Source organism: Caloenas nicobarica, chromosome 2 (assembly GCF_036013445.1).
Source record: "Caloenas nicobarica isolate bCalNic1 chromosome 2, bCalNic1.hap1, whole genome shotgun sequence".
NCBI classification, from domain to species: Eukaryota; Metazoa; Chordata; class Aves; order Columbiformes; family Columbidae; genus Caloenas; species Caloenas nicobarica.
Window position 1 is genome coordinate 147,621,826 of NC_088246.1, and position 16,321 is coordinate 147,638,146.

Sequence of the window (16,321 nt, forward strand, 5' to 3'; positions counted from 1 at the left end):
CCTGTCCTTCTTGAACTGAGGGGCCCAGAACTGGACACAATATTCCAGATGAGGTCTCACCAGGGCAGAGTAGAGGGGAAGGAGAACCTCTCTCGACCTACTAACCACCCCCCTTCTAATACACCCCAGGATGCCATTGGCCTTCTTGGCCACAAGGGCACAGTGCTGGCTCATGGTCATCCTGCTGTCCACCAGGACCCCCAGGTCCCTTTCCCCTACACTGCTCTCCAACAGGTCATTCCTCAACTTATACTGGAACCTGGGTTTGTTCCTGCCCAGACGCAAGACTCTACACTTGCCCTTGTTATATTTCATTAGATTTTTTCCCCACTCAACTCTCCAGCCTGTCCAGGTCTCGCTGGATGGCAGCACATCCTTCTGGCATGTCAGCCACTCCTCCCAGTTTGGTGTCATCAGCAAACTTGCTGACAGTGCACTCTATTCCCTCATGCAAGTCGTTGATGAATATATTGAATAGTACAGGTCCCAGTACCGACCCTTGAGGGACTCCACTAGATACACACCTCCAACTAGACTCTGCCCCATTGACCACAACTCTCTGGCTTTTTTCCTTCAGCCAGTTCCCAGCCCACCTCACTACCTGATCATCCAGTCCACACTTCCTCAGTTTAGTAGCAAGGATGCTGTGGGAGACTGTGTCAAATGCTTTACTGAAATCAAGATAGACCCCATTCACTGCTTTGCCATCACCTGTTCACCTGGTTATGTCCTCATAAAAGGCTATGAGGTTGATTAAGCATGACTTCCCCTTGGTGAAGCCATGTTGACTGCCCCTAATGACCCTCTTATCCTTGATTTGCCTTGAGATGCCACCAAGGATAAGTTGTTCCATCACCTTCCCAGGGATGGAGTTGAGGCTGATTGGTCTATAGTTACCTGGGTCCTCCTCCTTGCCGTTTTTGAAGACTGGAGTGACATTTGCTTTCCTCCAGTCCTCAGGCACCTCTCCCATTTCCTACGACTTAGCAAAGATGATGGAAAGTGTCATAGCAATGACTTCAGCCACCTCCTTCAGCACACGTGGGTGCATGAGAGTGAACTGAGCTGCTCTCCCAGCTCCATTGGCTACATTGACAAGTAGCACAGTTCAGCTCCCTGGGATAGATGTCCAGTACCACTTCAGATAGTCTAGAGTATCCAAGACACTGATTTAAGTCTGGCAAATATTACAAAGTGCATACAGGATACTAATGTTCTTCTGCAGTGGTGTCCAGAGGTGAGGTGGATTCCATGGCACATCTCAGATGGCACTACAAACATATTGTTAATTAACTTAAATGAACCCTAGGTATTCATTGACTTTATAGGAGTATAGATACTAAGGACACATGTGAACACCTGTGTGCAGATATCTTAACGTAGGGAAGATAATAGAGCTCTCAAGAATTGTTTCAAGTGTAGTAGTGAGAAAATGGATTATAAAGTCAGGTGCATCTCCTAAGACTTTATGTTGTGGAATAATTACTGAGAGGTCAAATTATTGAAACTAAATACCAAGGATACACTTATTGATAATAAAACTATATCCATATCTTCAGCATATAAGGCAGCTGCGCAGAGGGGAAGAAGTCTGCTCTGTGTGATTTTACCCCACACACCTGGCCTGCATTCTTGATTGGTAGTAGCTGAAGAAGCTCAATGTAGTATCAATTAAAAGAGATTGGGGGGTGGAGTGACCTGAAGTTATCGTGGCCAGGACTGGTTATTACAAAGCGCAGGTACAACAACCAGATGGTATAGCTGCGGCCAGTTTCAAAGGCAATGTATAGCTACTGTCAATTAAAAAGGATAAATGGTCATTTCCATCCAAAATGCTAGTTACTGAGCCATAAATTTGTCTGATGAATGAACTTTGCTCATTATAATCTCATTATAATAGCAAAACACACCTCCATCTCAAAGGATACCCACGTCCAGCCTACCGTCAAGCATGTGTAGTGAGGTTTTTACCTTAAAAATTGAAGCAAGGATTTCTAAACCAATCAATAACAAAGGTATGTATGACTAGAGTCATTCAAGCTCCACCTAAACATAGAAAATAGTATAAAATATCCTAACAATAGAGGAAGGGTGGAGGGAAGACGCCATCACTGAGAAGTCAAGAGAACAGCATAACAGGACTTTTGAGACCAGTCGACGGACTGAGCCTGTCTTCCCCACCCTCAGGAGGATGCTCTTGGATTAGATTTTTACCAGGTTTTACAGTTAGACTTCAAGCTTGTATTTTGTAATCACATTAATAGCACTACATAGTCATCTTAGAATTTATATATAGTACCTATACTTATTTCTTGCAACATCTTTTTTGCAACTAAAGTGCGTTTTCACAGACAGTGTATTTATCAACAGCATCTAAAAGAACTTGCACCTCTTGTTTTAATAAACCTTGTTATTCCTGGATCTAGTAGTGAGAATTTCTCACTGAATGCGCTCAGACCTATAGTATAATGCGCCCAGACCTGTAGTATATATTATGCTATCCATGAATCTGTGCAGCACGTATATTAAACGATTTGTGAATCTGTGCAATGTGAAATTCAATGATCATGACTGACCTCCACTCTTCGTGAATCAAATTGTACGAATTCAATGTTAATGCACCCGGACCCACAGTTTGTACTATAGTATTCATGAATCTGTGCGCCAGACTGGCCATTGAGCATGATTAGACTTATAGTGCTGACTTGAGGTTAGTTGCATTGCTCAGGAGTTCAGCCTAGCTGCCTTGCATGGGCCTTAAGTTCTGCTAAGTTAATTCTCTTAACACAACACATATGGCATATGCCTACTGCTTAAAAAAGGCAAGAGAGCATAGAAGAGCTGGGTTAACCGAATTCCTACCATTTTAACAGAATTTCTAAGAGAGAAAAGTCATCGCCTAACAGTAGGGTCAGCTAAAATATTTCGGAGTCTAACACTTGGTAAGCATGATCTAAAAGATGATTGTGTGCTTAACCTTAGTCATCGATGCAGACATAGCCTTATGAATAAAGTTGACAATGTTTTAATTTTTTTTAAAAGACATAAGTTGGCAGAATAACTGACAGCTCCTTGACTGGTGTAAACTGATGTAGCTCTTTGAAGGTCATGAATCTGCCCTAGTTATCTCACTGAAAATGTTTTTTGCTGTAAGAATATCTGTGTTTGTGTAGTAAACAAATTAAACCTATATTTTTCTACTTGCTACAATAGAAAAACATGAGCAAGACTGATAAGACCACAGCAATAAGTTCCTTTCCATTATTCTTCTATACTTCTACAATCATAATTAGTGGAAGAAACAAAAACCAGATGCTAGATATTACATATGAGGTTTGCTTTGTTTACCTCTTCCAAAAAGTCAATCAATTTTTTAACCAAATCAGAAAATGCAGAGATATTTTTCTCATTATTTTCGTTATACACATTCAGAGGTTATAAATGCTAATGATTTTTGGCAATACATCTGTCAATGGGACTTCAGGAACATATTTTTTCCGTTAAAATTGTCTATTTTTGTGCATATCCAAGAAGTAAAAAATAATAAATGCCACTTTCACACAGAAAATGTTTTATCCTTGCACGTAGCTTTCGTAAATATTTTTTTCTTATTTAGATAACACATATGAGTTGGAAGTGGTTGTCCTATTTATGAATTTATCAGATACCTGCCATATTGATTTAGCTTATCTGCTTTTCTGGAAACTATGATATTGCTCATCTGTGTTTTACATTTAAGAATCAATTATGGAAGATAAGTGCATATACTGATAACATGGTGGAAAGTTGTCTGCTTAGCAAAGTGTTTTTCAAAACCAGAACTGCATTAAGTGCCTATAGTCAGCACTAATCACAGGAAGATAATTGATGTTTAGAATTTGAGTGGGTTTTTTATTACTGTTTAATTAAGATTGTTAGTATGTATAATTTCATTTTTGTTAAAAATATATGGTTTTGCTCTTGATAATATAAGTGACATAAATTGCTTGGTTTCCTTTGAGGAAAGTGAATGAGATATGTATCTGCCTTTTATTTTGCTGGTGTCATAATACCCTAAGCAGTAACCATGTTCTGTCTAATACTAGCCGAGACTGGGAATGATCCCCTATTCAGGAATCCATTATGTTTTTTCTGTTTTTTCTTTTAATCCAATTACAGTTAACACAAAACATGCATGTATTCTAGGGAGCAGAGTTCAGTTCTGCTCTGTGGGTAATTCCTGTCAAGTTGAAAGCTAATCGCAACTTTTTGAGTAAATACTCTGGCTATAGGATTGCTACGCAAAAGATGAGTAACGAGTAGTTAGTAATGTATCTTACTGCTTTTAACTTTTTACAGCTCAGTTACTGTTTGCTTAAATGTCAGTTACAATAAAGTTTCTATACAGAAGCTGGTGACCAAGCTCAAAGTGATCAGGGAATTTTAGGAGTAACTAAGGAGACATCTCTCTTAAACAGGAGATGCTTGATTGTTACTTAAAAGTAGGATATAGTTAGATTGACTGAATTACATCTTTCAGTACTAATGTTCAATGATTTTTGAAGTTTAGATTTTTGTATATAGAAGTTCTGGTATAAGGATAAATTGAAACCCAAAGATAAATGGAAATTAATTTTATTTGGATCAAATCTGTGTTGCAAAGGGAGAAAATAGACTGGCCTTTTTGTAAATCTGCTTTACTGACACAGAGGTAACAGTAGACACCATGAGAAAATTTTAGTTCCTCTGGTCTCGGTGGGACCTTTTTTTAAAAAAAAAGATTTTTAGACAGGAATTAGGATTTCAAAACTCTCATCTAAAATATCTATTTCTACCTCCAGGTGTCCCTTAAAAAACAACAACAACGACCAAAAATACCACCACCAACAAAACCACCCGTAGACTTCATCATTTGCTTTTTATCACTACAAATATTTACAATAGTTTATAATTCTGAATTAAGGAAATAAGGACAAAGAACATTTATCAGAATCAGGGACCTGACCCCCCTGTATTCTGCACTTTGTCTAGTCATCATGACCTGTAGCAGATAGTAATAAAATTTCTCCAACAGACAAATATCACAGGTAGGTTTTAAATAGAAAATAAGATATTGTTTTGTATTATGCTTCTGGAGAGAGGGAGGATGATATTGATCCTGTGGGACCTGGAAGAAGTGTGTTTCCCATTTTCCTGAACTTAGTAAATGTTTTATAGTAGTGCTAACTGGGTGAAAAACTCCAGTCTTGTTTATGAAATATTTCTCAAGCAAAATAAACTGATATATATGTCTATACAATGTGAATAGCTAGAAAATTCCAATGTTCTTTAAAAATGTCGTGTGTATAGTTGATTAGAGAATCATGCCCCAAAATATGTCATTTTAAGATCATGCTTGCTGGAACTTCCTCTGCTATGTTGCACACCATGCTTTCAGAATCCATTTTAATAGTCTACTGGACCTCTATTCTGAACATAATACATGTTCATCATGTAATTCTGCATTCAGGTGATTTTGTTATTCACCAAAATATTATTTAGAAGTTTCGGAGGATAGAAAATCAAGTATTTTTATTGCTTGTTATTGCTACCGTTGCAGTTCTGAGTAATGACATGACAAATGAAATAGAAAGCTCACAGAAAAAAAGATACATTTCAGTTTTTTTACCCTTTTCCGAGGAAAGCATATTGATCATTCCTAAAACATATTTGTGTATTGGCGTTTGTAGTAATGGAATATACAACATTTTGAAGATTAAATAATTGCATTTTTATTTTTTAAGAAACCTTTTTTTCCTCAAAATTAATTCATTATATTGTCAGAGCTACATGTAATATTGTTTTTAAATACACTTAATAAAATTTTAATTGTACATAACTACGGAAGCCTCTCAACTATCTGTCCTCTAGTTGCATTATTTTCCTTTCCCATTAACTTCATCTTCAGAAATTTTTCATCCTAACTGCAGTCAGTACTGATCAGTATTTGCCCTCTCCAAGGGGTACCAAAATAAGTCACCTTTATACTACTGTAAATCTAGGTTACTTTTATATATATTTCAATATTTTCAGATGTATACTGGGTTAAAGCTAAGGATAGAAATTATATACACTTGAAAAAACATGATTGGCTTCCCTAGTCATATTTACAAGGGAAAAGCTGTTAGTTGAATGTTTCTAATCTTTTTACAGTCTTGAGTCATTGACTTCAAGAAGTATTGGTGCACTACATGGAGTTTTATTTTCTTTCAACTTCAAAATTTCTACATTTGTTTGATTTTCAGTGAATGCCATTTTGTTATTCAGTTATAAGAGATGATGAAAATACATTCCAATGTATATTGCAGATGATTCTGAGGTGTACATGTAGCAGAGAGAAAATATGAATCCTACAAGACCTTTGAGCCCAATATTGTTTTCGTAGTATACACAGTGATTTCTTCTGCAGCAATGTAGTAATTAAATGTGATTATTTTATATGGAAAAAGAGGCATGTTTTTACATTGTTTTTCTTTCCTTTAAACTGAACATATTAAAACAGTCATGTTCTGAAGTTCATAAAAGTAATAATCTTCTAATAAAATGATTAAATATTTTCCTACTATAATTTTATTAACAAAAAGGGAAACAAATACCTTTTTACATTATTGCATTTTAACAGAAAAAAATGCAGTGCTTTGCATTAAATAACATTTTATTTATATTAAGAATTAGATGTCAACAATCTGAAAAATACGTAGAGGAGAAGGAGACATTTTAGTAGATGTGTTAGCATCCTAAAGCATCCTTTATACTGAGGGGCCATTGCTGAGCATTTTCTATTCTTATCTGGTCAGAGGAAGGTGTAAGTTCTCAACCTTTCCTAGGATCAGGTCCAAACTTTGTTATTTTATTGAGCCAAGTGATAACTAACATTTGTGTAATTATAAACTATGTATGTATGTGTATATAATGTAAAATATCAGGATTAAAAATAGAAACGCTCAATTTAGGAGATGTTGGAGTTAAGGATGTAGGCTATGCATTCTTTTCCCGTGCCTTCATAGGAGGAACAGCTAGTGATCAAGCTGTTATTGTGTTTCTGATGCATTGCTATTTCCTTTCTGCTTTACAGATTAATCTGCATAAAAATTACCTTTATGTATAATCCTAGGAAAATCCTTCCTAATTTTATGCATTACCTTCCTGTCAAGATTAACAAGAAATTAGTAAATCTACTTTCTTCACTGTCACATTTAAAAATCAACTCCCTTATATGAGGGCTTAAGTCCTTATTTAGAGGAAAAATGGCCATATTGGGCAAGTTTAAAGCCCTGAAAAATGGAGGAGAGAAAACCCTCTTCTGCTCGTACCTTAATCTCAAATCCAAGAACAGAAGCAAATTCCAAAAAAGGATGTTTGCAGTAGTTATCCAAAGTAAATCATCTTTTTTTTTTTTTTTTTTTTTTGACCTTTTGCACCACGTTTCTTATCTCAGCACCTTAGCAGCTTCTGGAAAAATGGTAAACACTAGAAAATAAAGCACTTAGAATATATTCCTGACTTAGATCCAGATGTTTATCAATTCAAAACAAGACCATATTTAGCATTATTTCTGGTTTTGCCCGCCGCAATAAACTTTGTTGGAACAATCCAGATTGAAATGATAACAGATCCTAGGCATGAAATAAAGAGGAGCTGGAGATGAAGTTTTTTCCCTAAGTGTTGGTACACAACTGTGTTGCGGCACAGTCGTCTTCTGGCTCTTATTGTGAAATTATATGACATAATTTTGCTTAGAATTATGTAATGAACATATCTTTATGCCATTTAATTAGAATAGTAGAGGAATCTAATTTCAAAAAAATCTAATTCCAGTTGACACAACTTAGGAAACATACCTGACTCAGAGATAGTAGTTGGGTAAACAGCCATTTTTTTTTTTTTATTAGCAATCTTATAGTAAATTTTTCAATATAGGACATAAAAGCATTTTACATGGTTCCAGTTTAGTTCTGTCTGAGGCTTTCATGACATGAAATGTTATATTGAAACAGGGACTGGCTACACCAAAAAATCTGAAGAATATTACATTCAGATAAATGTCATGATTTCAGGGGTTTATTCAAAATATATATTTTTATATGTAATATTGGCTGAGAAATACATCAGGAGGATTACAGTATTTCAATACAATGGCAGACTAAATGTAAGGCACTGCAGGGTGGCAGGAATGTGTCTAAATATGCCACTAATTTGCACGTCTCCTGTGAAGTAAAAGATTACGAAGTAATGTAGGAAGTTTAAAAAAAATATCTGTTGTGCTGCAACAGGTAAAGTAGCAACATAGCAGTGGAGGTAAAGTCAGAAAAATGTATTCTCACTTGCGTGCTTTGCAAATGTATGCAAGTCTTCATACGCTATGAAATGTTTGAAGAATGTTGTGTTTGAAGAGGCAGCAAGAAGCTGGGCTGAAGAGACCACAACTAATGACAGAAGTATTTAGAGAATGCCTTAGCCCTTTGAAATTAATTCATTGCAAGCACCTGGTTTTAGAAAGAACTGGGTTATTTTATGAGCAACCACTTTTGTAATTCTGCTTGTTAAACAAAAACAAGAAAAATCAACATTTTAAAACATTGGCTAGTGACTAGACACTGAAAACTTCAATTTTTTTCATTCCCACATACCACACTGCTCAACAGATAAAGTGTATTATGAATGCACATATCAGTGTCCTTAAAATTTATGTATGCTCTGTATAAAGAAAGATTTTGAATTACTAATGTGATCTTCCATGACTGCTTGACCTGTCACACTCAAAATGTTGCCATTTATTGTTAAACTCTTTTTTGCAGATCAATAGAGTTTACTGACAAGAAATCCACAATTAATGTACCTGGAATAGACTAGACTGACTGGGCTGGACTAGACTAGAGTAGAGTAGAGTAGAATAGAATAGTTAGAAGGGACCTACAATGCATCATCTAGTCCATCAGTTCAGTGTGTCTTTTCTTTCTAGACTGGTCAAAGTGTCTAAGTGCTACCTGAGTGCTACATGAGAGCTCTGTGAGCATGAATAACTGCATGGGTGGCTCCCAGAGCTGCCATTTGTGACTGCATATTTTACTCACACTGTTTCTAGAAAGACAAGTGGCTGTCTTATGAATCAGTCTGCCAAAATATTACCTGCTGCAAAATCAAATTCAAGTTATGCTTTTGTTTTAAAGTTAAAATAGTATTAAAATATTACTGTTTCGTCTCAGGTCAAATGTAATCTTACACTGTATGTATCCCGAGTTTCAAAACCAGTTCGTACTAATAGGTGTAGGAAAATACATGTTATTTTCATTTCTGATCAAGAGATGTATTCTAAAGAATTCCATTTATAAGGATCTATTAACAAAGACTTGACGTTGCTAGGAGCTGCAAGTCAGAACTGAATGCAAACAGGGAACTCATCTGTAAAATGATCACCAGTGTCCCTGATCTCAGTTAACTGCCAGCTGAAGTCAGATTCTCTTAATGTGATTCATTTTAACATAATGAGAGAAAATAGTTTTGCCATGCAGAACAAACTGATTATTTCAGACACAGTGGAGACCTTACTTAAAATGTCAGCCAGATTATGAATTCATGCTAAATAAATTAATGAAAAGATTAATATCAGTGACAGCAGTGCTTCCAGCTATAACTCCTTATTATACCTAAAAAGGAAGGTCTTATATTTTCTTTTTTTTCTTTCATTTTTTTTTCTGTCTAATAGACATTTTCTTTGAAATACATAATTTCCTGTATCACTTGAAACTAATTGGTAAATTGAGAGTTTAATCTGTTTTCACCATGATAAAAAGGTATATATTTATATGGATTACTCTTGTTGGTTTTCAGTTCTTCGGTATAAGAGTCTGTGTCAGTAGTGAAGTGTTTTTATAATGTGTAACTTGTACTTAAAATAATTTCAGAGAGCATTCTCAGGTAGAATTTATGTAACATTTAACCCTTACCACTCCAGTGCTTTGATCAAGCTAGCTTTCTTAAAGGAAGGCATTGATACAGGTTCTCATTTTTGAATATTTAAGTGGTCCTATTGATTTGAAAGCACACATTTTCTTCCTTGTTCTTCGCCAACTCCTTTTGTTTTTCCTATTCTTTGTTTGTTTGTTGGGTTGTTTGGTTGGGTTTTTTTCCCTCCACTTGTGTAGCTATGTATTACAGTCATACTCCTTGCTCCCTTACACATTCTTGAGAGGTTTTATGATAAGAAAATTACCTTATACTAGAATATTTTAAAAAATAACGAAAACCAAAAAACCCTATCACTCTGGTGTTTCAGCAGAGAAGAAACTAGTAGTCCTTCACTTAGTGCGAAGAAATCTTTAGCGCTTTCCTTTGAAAATATTGAAGGGAAAATAAAATGCTAAGCAAATAAGCTCTCTGAAAATTATTAACAGAAGCATACATTTCAAACTAGTGTGCTACTTTAAACTGTTGTCAGTCCTTACTTCTGTGAGACTTTTTCACTATGTTTGCTGAAAAAAAATTACCAGACTTCACATTAAGTGGGTTAAATTAATTAGAAAAAAAGACCCCTGATGAAGCAAACATTATCTTATTGCGTAAGGTATTCATAGATCTGGAAAATTCATTTTCTCTGTTATTCAGTCAACATGAGTGCCCTACAAATAATAGGAGTAATAGTTTTAATATTAGGAGTTAGTTTTATATGTTCTTCTATATGATGCGTGTTTGTACATGTGAGTATTAAGAAGCATTTAATTTAACCACATCATGAAGCATTCAAGAAGCTAAAAAATTTTTTTGTCTGAATGTAGAATATGTTTAAGCAGAAAAACACAGAGACTGCAACATATTTTCTGCTAATGTATTAGAAACTTGGAGAGATAGACAGGCACAGAACGTTGCTTAGCGCTGATATTTTTCCGCTAAGATATATTTCTTTTCTGTGACTTAAATCGAGAATTTATTGGAGAACTGCATATCAGGAAAAAATGTTGTGTCAACATACTAAACCTTGCTCACCTTCTAGAAAATAATTTATACTTCTTGTTGCTGGAAAAGGAATAACTCCATTCCTTTTTTCTACGAGTTTGTGAATAACTGATATTTGTAAAAGGATTGTAAGACTGGGTAGGAACAGTCCTGCTCTTTCTTAAATATCTTCAAAATATTATTGATCAGCATATATGCTAACAGAACGGAGAAGGATACATACAAGCTTTGTAATTTTCAGTAGGCTTAGATTCTCATCATTATATTAAAAAAATGGTGAAAAACATCCACCAAAAAAAAAAAAAAAAAAAATTTGAAAGTTAGTGCTTATGGAGTGATATGCTACACAAATGTATAACAGTATGGTGTTACACACTCTCTGATCATGTATCACATATTTTGTGAGTCCACCTGTTAGACATTGAAAGGTACTTTAGGACCTGAATTTCAGAGTGGCTGCTCTATCAAACAGAGCAAAGTGTACTTGAGTACCTGAATGTGAGGGAGAAAAATGTTTTTCTCCCCTCAAGGGATGAAAGTCTTCAGGTTTTGATCTTATTAATTTCTTTATACAAAATCTGGAAAAATCCAGGACTTTTTTACAAAAAACCCACAACCGATTATTTACTGCCTATTTCTAGAAGTGTGGTTATTTGATTGGAAAAAAAATAGAGACAATAACTCCATAGATAAAAACTTAAGGAATAGGCAGGCATATATCCTCCATAATCTCTAATCCACTGACTCTGAATGTACAATTTAAGGGAGGAAACCAGGCACTGGCTAGGCTGACATGCTCTCCCAAGATAACATCTCTTATTGTCACTGTGCTGGAAAAAACACTCATCTGAAGGAGCAGAGCATTTCTTAACTGTTTATTTCTTCTATTTTTATATCCCCTTTAAGGACTACAGTGAAAGCATAGATCGAGGTCATAAAGCTCTTTGGGAGGCCCAGTTAATTCATCTCCGTTATCTGTTTTTCCACTACATCTCAGGTGCAGACATGAACGCCTACATCTAACAGCCTCAAAGAGAGAAAATAAAAATGGGAAATAAAAATAATACAAAATCTGTGAGAATTTTATGTTGATTAACAAATAGTTCAAGTATACAGGTTAAATGAAATACCTATGACTTACCGGGGAGCTGGGACCAGCTGTCAGAGTATCTTTAGGTCAAGAAGGAAGCTTTCTTGTCTGTTGAAGATACATGTTTATATAGTATGAGGGAAAATTTTGTTCTTACTTTCAATAGTTTGTTTTTCAAGGAGCCTCTGCCAAAACTCGTGCCTGTGTGCACAGTTTGGGACATTTGAATATTCTTGCAAGCTCTATGGAATCAACCAGCGTCACACTTTTATTCTATACTTCTACACTTACCTTTTGCTATTTCCACTCTAATTTTTATTACCTTGTTGTTTCTTTTCTGTAATGTGATATGAAAGGTAATGAAGTAATTAAATCACCTGTCATATTAGTGAAAATAGTAATTTTATCCTATATTATGATTCCAGTTTTATTACAACTATTATATGACACAACAAAAATTATTTCATTAGATGTGAATGTATTTTGCCCCACTTTACATTTTATCTTAAAAAAAAAAAAAAAGTTAAAAGGAGCTTTTGCCTCCAAATCTGTGTTTTTCCTATGAGCATTCGTGCAACTTCCTAAAAGAATGATGATTCCACTCATTTTTCTTTTATAAAGAACAGAGAGTTACACAGGTACTTGGAGCTATCCACCTTTGCTCAAGAGTTTCTTAAGTAAAGATTTGTGCATAACCATAAAAATACTTTCCTATAATTTATTTAATGTACTTACAACATATATATATATATATATATAAGATATACTTGCAACAACCGTGACATGTTTGATTAATGGGATTTGACGTGACATGTCTTGCTTAGAAATTTCAGAGAGGAATGCTGCCCAATATTAGTCTGTATCTGAAATGGCATGTGACTAGCTTTCCAGTCAAGGCCCAGGGACAGCCTCGTTTCTTTGGGCATAAAAACACTAACACTCGAGAAAAAAGGATGATGCCTGTCATGTCCTGCTTTCCTCCATAGAAACTCTTCCAAAAAGCCTCTAGGGTTTTACTCTTCCAAGAGACTACAAAAGGATTTTTGTTTAACAGTTCAGTGTGAGAGATCTACTATTAGTTGAACCAAGATCACCTTTGAAAAATGTATTTGATATTACATGTATTTTGATTAAGCGAATCATACTTACAAAGCTGAAGAGAGAAACAGAGATACATGTTTGTACATACACAGAAGTCTGATTACACATTTGTTTAATTTATTTAATTTTGTATGCTTTATGTATGAAAGAAACATTTTGTGAAAAAAAAAATTACATGTAGTTTGCGATACCTAATTTCACTGCTAACTGTTGTAAATATGTTGTGGCAGAGCACTGGAACAGGTTGCCCAGAGAAGTTGTGGAGTCTCCTTCTCTGGAGATACTCAAAACCTGCCTGGTTGCACTCCTGTGTGATCTGCTCCAGGTGATCCTGATTTAGCAGGTGGGTTGGACTAGATGATCTCCAGAAGTCCCTTCCAACCCTAACCATTCTGTGATTCTCTGATTTTTATAATGGTTTTAATCAATACCGTGAGAGTGATCAATAACTATAGAAGGCAGATGAAAATATGTTTTTCACTGTAATCTAAGAAAATTCTTAGTAAATAATTTTAGGCATAATATATTATTTAGACATTTGTAAATATATGCACATATATATATATAAACTCATCCACCTATATTATATAAAAATATGCAGGTACTCATACATATGTCTTAAAGCAATTACTTTTTTTTGGTGTGTAAAACAAATAGGAATGAAAAACTTGTGAGACCTTAGTTGTCTTTGGGCTGTAGAAGCATTTTTTGAAATCATTACTTTCAACCACCTACATGTTCAGACAGAAAATAGCACGAGAGGTGCCTGCAAGTGCCTTCCAAGCTGGTACTTGACATTGAGTAGAACAGGTGTAATTTTTTTGTGCTTTTTATTTATTTACAGCAAAAGATAGAGTTTATAAAAAAGAAAATCTATAAATTGTTTCTGACTTTCAGTTCTGAATCAATATTAGGCAGTGTCAGTAACTTTCGTACTATTACAAGTGCTGAATCCCTTTTCACATTGGTAATATGACTTAAATTTCTTCACACTTTGGTCATAGTTGTTCTGCTTTGTGCTATATTACACAATGACACGAGGACTTAAAGTTGGGAAGAAGGTAAACTCTTCAGGCAGTGATGCCTCAGGGAAACCAGAAAGTGTCCCCACTTCTCAGCCTATGCAGCCACTCGCATCCCAAATAGTAACAAAGCACTTTGCTGCCTTATGCTATTTCAAAGTCAGAGCTGCTTCATTCTAATTAGAATATATTTATGCTGCTTAATAAAAAATAACCTTTTTACAAGAGTACATTATTGCATACAAGAAATCTCAGTAGTTCATCTGAAAGCTACTTACATGCAGCAGCATTTACTAAAACATTCTCCTAAAGAAATTCAAAATACTCAAATTGGGAAAAATTGTGGTAAGAGGTGGATAATGAACTCATTTCAGCTGTTCTCACAAAGAGAAGCAGCAGCATGGAGGCTGCCAATGTCCTTAAAAGGAGAAAGTCTAAGGATGGGTATCACTTGTTCTCAGACTCCACCAGTAAATTATTCTAATTTGTCCCTGAATATTGGAACGCAAATATATATATCTCCTTAATCTACCCCACTCTTATTTTATGTGACTTTCAGAAGATGACTAAGGATTTTGGAATTGCAACTGAATAGAAAAACTTAAGAACAAACAAAAAGCACCAAGCCAACCAATATTGTGTTTGCCTTCCACCTTCTCTTTCCTTATTATATTTTCTGTGTTGAAAGCAAAGGAAAATAATGCATATCCATTAACAACTATTTAGCAAACTTACATTATTGTCCATTTCTTCATGGCTCTTTAACAACCTTTTTTTTTTTAAGAGATGGCAAATAATGGTGTTTTTTCTAAAGTTTAATACTGAAGAAGAAATAAACTTTTCAAAGACAAATTTGGCTCTTTCATCAGAGTCTAATTCTGAAAACATATGTGTAAGAGGCTCAAATTGTCTTATAGAATGGAACTGTAAGTTATTCTGAATGCATGATATCCAGACAGTCATCTGATAATAACTGAGTTTCTGGGGAAAAAGGAGATGAAATTTTGTAGCCTTAGAAAACATGCTAAAAATACAAAGGAAATGAGTTGAAATTACATGAAGAAAATTAATCAAACAGCAAGAAAAGTTTATTTAGAAGAAAAATTCATAAAAATAAAATAGCGAGATCTATGGTATTTTTTTCCATCAGTAGCCCCAAAAATTAAATTAACAGTGCTGTAATAATGGTGTATTTTATACGTTTTATTACTGATGAGCAATCTAACAGCTGAAGAGCATGAACAAACAAAAACCCGGGTTATGAGGATACGCATGCTGACACGTCATTCATAACGTTTTGCCTACCTGTGTCAGAGGAATAGTGCTTAACTTGTGGGATAACAGAATTTGCAATTGAAAAAGGCAAAAAAAGATTTTCTTAATACTGAAGAGTTGAAGAAGATCGAAGAACGATGTGGTTTCAAACTGCAGACTGCTACGGATTGTCTCCATTTATGTAATTGTTGCTGACTATCTAAAATGCAGACCAGTGTCTAGAAAACTAAGGTAGAAGAAAAACATGAAAACTTCAAAGACATTTGAACTTATGATAACAAAGTAGATTTGTACAACCTCATGTACAGCATGTGACTTTATAATTTAAGTAGCTAAACCATTCTAAAAATAATAAATTCACCTAATGAATTATGAATTTTCTGTCATGTGAGTTTAAAACTAATGAACTTATTTTCTCCACATTTTTGTAGATCTACTTAGAAGTTGAAACTTTAATCTTGAATTCACACATTATTTAACTAGTATATAAATTTACAATAAACACTGTACAGCCTACAGAGTCGTCGAGATCAGCTGATCGGGACCAGCTCGGCCGGAGCCGTTCAGAGCGATCTCGAGGTAAGGAGAAGCGTGGGGGTGGGTTTCGGTTTCGGGACCCGGCAGCCCCCGGCAGCCCTTGCGAGAGCGGCTGACGTGGCGTGGGCGTTACCACGGGGACGGCGATCACACCCCCGCCCCTCGCCTTGAAAAAGCCTCAGGGAAGGCAGCGACGCGTTGCTGCCCACCAGGCGCTGGGAGAGGCAACCAGCTTGTGACGCGGGTGAGTATCACCCACACTGTGCTGCAGCGGCAGGTGGAGCAGCTCGTGCAGTAGGGCGCAGAGACTGTCACTCCTCGCTTG